The sequence below is a fragment of the Antrostomus carolinensis genome, unplaced genomic scaffold (assembly GCF_000700745.2).
Source record: "Antrostomus carolinensis isolate BGI_N321 unplaced genomic scaffold, ASM70074v2 scaffold9886, whole genome shotgun sequence".
Lineage (NCBI taxonomy): Eukaryota > Metazoa > Chordata > Aves > Caprimulgiformes > Caprimulgidae > Antrostomus > Antrostomus carolinensis.
Window position 1 is genome coordinate 27275 of NW_010322488.1, and position 4179 is coordinate 31453.

Here is a 4179-nt window from a genome sequence, read left to right on the forward strand (position 1 = left end):
TTATTGTCAGCTGCTGCATTCTGAAAAAACTTCTTTCAATTTAGCTTTCCGGATCCTTTGACTTCCCGCTCCAACAGCTTTATAAACCTCCCCAACAGCTTCATAAATGCACTGCAATGGTCACATGAACATTTTGGGAGGGGAATTGGCACCTCTGCAACTCCTCACACCTATGGCACTTTAGGAAGAGAGAACCAAAAAAGTGGCAAGTCCAACAAAACCTGGAAGTCCTGAGAAAGATGAATCTAATCGTGAAGCTCCACAGAAGTTTCAGAACACTGGTCATTCTCCTGGCAACCTTCTGCTTGGCAAGTATCATAATTTCTGCCTATTTCCTCTACACTGGCTACAAACAGGAAATGGCCCTTGTGGAAACTACAGGAGAAGCAGAGTGTGAAGACCTCAAGCTTCTACCATACAGGTCTGTGGAGCTGAAAACAGCTAAGCCAATTGATCCATCTAAAACTGATCCCACTGTCCTCCTGTTTGTGGAAAGCCAGTACTCCCAGCTCGGGCAAGACATCATAGCCATCCTTGAGTCCAGCAGATTTCAGTACCACATGGTCATTGCGCCAGCTAAGGGGGATATTCCCCCTCTAACAGACAATGGAAGAGGAAAATACACAATTGTTATATATGAGAATATTTTAAAGTATTTATCCATGGACTCATGGAATAGAGAGCTTCTGGAAAAATACTGTGTGGAATACAGTGTTAGCATAATTGGTTTTCATAAAGCCAATGAGAACAGCTCCCCAAGTACAAAACTGAAAGGGTTACCATTACATCTTTACAACAATGTAGCCCTCAAAGACTGTGTGATAAACCCTCAGTCTCCTCTGCTGCGCATTACCAAAGCACCAAGGGTTGAGAAAGGTCCACTGCCTGGTGAAGACTGGACAGTTTTCCAGTTTAACCATTCTACCTATCAACCTGTGCTTTTAACCGAACTGCAGACCTCCAGACCACCCCCTGCAGCATTGCCAAAGGCTGCTCTGTATGCAACTGTCATCCAAGACTTGGGGCTTCATGATGGGATTCAAAGAGTCCTTTTTGGAAACAACCTGACCTTCTGGTTGCACAAACTGATTTTTATTGATGCCATCTCTTTCCTGTCAGGAAAGAAGCTCACACTGTCCTTGGATAGATACATTCTGGTTGACATAGATGACATCTTTGTTGGGAAGGAGGGAACAAGGATGAACAGCAATGATGTGAAGGTAAGGCAAGAACTGAGGGATATCATCCCAGATATATGTATGTGTAAATGGGTATTTAAAACGAAATGAGGCTTGAAAAAGCTGGCAAGCTCCGTTTCCTAGTAAAGGCTGAGTGTGCACAAGTGTAGCTAGCAGAAACCATCACTTGAGATTACTTTAAAAGCTTGTTCACCCACAGACATAGAGAGATGCGTTCATGTATGTATATATGTTGATACATAGAGATGGCTGCATACCAGTAGTGCATATAGTGAATGAACTGGCTGCCAATTGCTTACATAGGTTCTGCTCAAAGGCTTCACCCAGAGCACTTTGGTAACAAAGGAGACTTTTTATAACTCACATAGCAGAGATCTATCTTTAAACTAAATAAAAGGACCTCTGTTTCTAGAGCAAGTTTGCTGCTGCTATCTCTGAATTTTTAGATAACAGCACACATTTTACACTGCATTAAATTGTTTTTCTCTGTGCACTTGCAGACACACACATATATGGTTGTATGTATGTGGCATATATATAGTACCATTTAGACAGAAAAATAGAAGATGGTTGCCTTTTTAAATCTCACATAACTATCACTGTATTTAAAAAGAACAAAAAGAACAAAAGGTAAGAAAGCCTGAAAAAGTTGCAGTTACCTTTTGGTTTATAAGGATTAGCAGGATAATTTTCATTAGCAGACTAGCAGATAAGCATTTAAAGTTACCAGTGACAGTATGGAAGCATAACCTACACTTCAGCAAATGACATAACTATCGGATATGGTGGAAAGACCACAGACTATTCTTTGGGGGCTCTTTTAAACTTATTTTTATAGTCTGTAGTATCCAGGGACACCATTAGATTAGTTCAGAGTAATTTTCAAAGGTGCGTGCAACTTGGAAAGAATAGAAAGAACTCAATAGCATGAGTTACTTCCTTGCAATTTTCCACATGTGGGAATCATCATATTCAGAGAAGCATGCAACACACATTCTCAATCTTTTATTCTAGAGGGGTTTTTTTCCTGTAAATAACTCAGTGCTTTCATGAGCAATAAGCAAGCCTTCTGTTTTTAAAAGCAGATTTCTATTTTGTCTCTGAATGCTTATTTCCATTTCTAAAACTTCTATATTCATCTGCCTCCTTATCCAGATCATTGAGAGAGGTATCAAAATACCCATCAAAAGCAGTAGTCTCATGCACAATTAAAACAATTTTGCACATCAGAACAGTTTGGATAATTCTATTAGCCAAACCAGGCGTATGAATGCTCATCAGGGCTGATTTCTAGTATCAGGCACTCCAAATTCCTGGTGTCTTGAGATCTGAGCACTGTGCACAAGCTCACTGATCAAGAGCTCTTTCCGGAAATATATGGTAAAATGTTCTGAGAAAGGGCTTGTATACAAGAGGAAATTAAATGAGAAGGCAATTGTGAAACAAGTTTTTCATCAATAGCTTTCCGCCTGCACATTTTTTAGAGCATCTTTTTCTGATGTGATTTGCTCCACTAACGACATATATTATTCTACATTGGTTAAAGAGCCCCTATTACTATAAGAAGAGTGTCCACACAAAGTGACTTGGAAGTTCAAATCATACTTTTGGCTGGAATAATCTCACTAAGCAGAAAAAACCCAAAACACCTCCTTTATTATCCAGCAATTGACATTACTAGGCAAACCTTTCCACCTATGCTTGTCAAAGTAGCCATGTTTCATTGCTCGTTATAGGACACATGTCAGAAAACTCCAGATTCAGGGGCTTGAGAAGTAGCCGGATGGCGGAACCGTAGCTGTTAAAAGCATTCAGCTTCACTTTTATACGCCGCACACATTTACCATCTGAAAACCGAGCAGTCCACACTGCTGAACATCTTGAAAATAACAAGAGAAGCAGCTGCTAGGATTCAGACTTTTTTTAAAGGAATGTATGTTTGAGTTAAGGTATGAAGGGAAGCTTTCATTCTTCCCACATTTCTCCAGTGCTAAATTAGCTGCCCACTTCTATTGCAAAACCAGTAATAGCACCACACTCACAGGATAAATCTCCTCTTCACCTCAAACAAGAAATCACGCCACAAACACCGACCACAGGGAGAAATCTTTTGCAGGCACAGGCTCAGAACCAGCCTTCCCACCAAGCACTCTTTTGAGGACAATAAAAAGTTTATCTCCCTTTTAGATGATATTCACACATAAATCCACTCTGCAACTTGACCATCCATTCATATTTTGTCCTTAACATCATGGCTTTCCTTTCAAATCAGTTACCCAGTACAAATTTGTTCCTTGGGGTATTTCACAAACACTTGCTACACAAATCAGTCCATTCTTATAGACTGGACCTTCCCAGAATACATTAACATTCAAAACAGGAAGCTTGCTAATGAACATAACACCAAAATCAGAGTGTGCTTTGGTTGGTTTACAGTAAAGGATAATTACAGCCAGTTAGAGAACAATCTCCCAAGTCACTTGGGGAAGGAGGCAATTAAGAACCAGTGGGCCTGCCTTCACTCCTTAAAGCAGAGCAGCTTCTTTGCTTGAAAGGCAAAAATAGCAAAGGGAGACAATATTTAAGAGGCTGATAGTTGAGTGATGTCAAAGTATTACCATGCATTTTGAAGCAGTGGCTATGGCCAGCTGCTCAGAGGCTTGCGTTTTCATCACAGATGAGAGGTTGTTTCTGATAGACAGAGGCACCATGAGATTTAGGGGCAGGTTTTGCTTGTCCTGTGGGGTACGGTAAGGGTGGAAGTGTGAATGGCTCTGATAGCTAGAAGGATTAGCACAGGCTCTGTATGTTGTTCAACAAGAACACGGCGGAATTTGGACAACATCCTTTCTTTCCAGAACTGAATATTACAGGTATATTTAGCACAAAAAACCAAAACAAAACAAAAACAAAAAAACCCCCCACAGTTCACATTTATAATGTCATGCACCTCAATCACAGAATCACAGAATGTTAGGGA

The 4179-nt window shown here is 40.3% G+C and overlaps 1 pseudogene; it reads left to right on the forward strand.

The window, feature by feature from the left end:
* Positions 1-239: 239 nt before the first annotated feature.
* LOC104526712 (bifunctional heparan sulfate N-deacetylase/N-sulfotransferase 4 pseudogene) lies at positions 240-1220 on the forward strand (annotated as a pseudogene).
* Positions 1221-4179: the final 2959 nt, after the last annotated feature.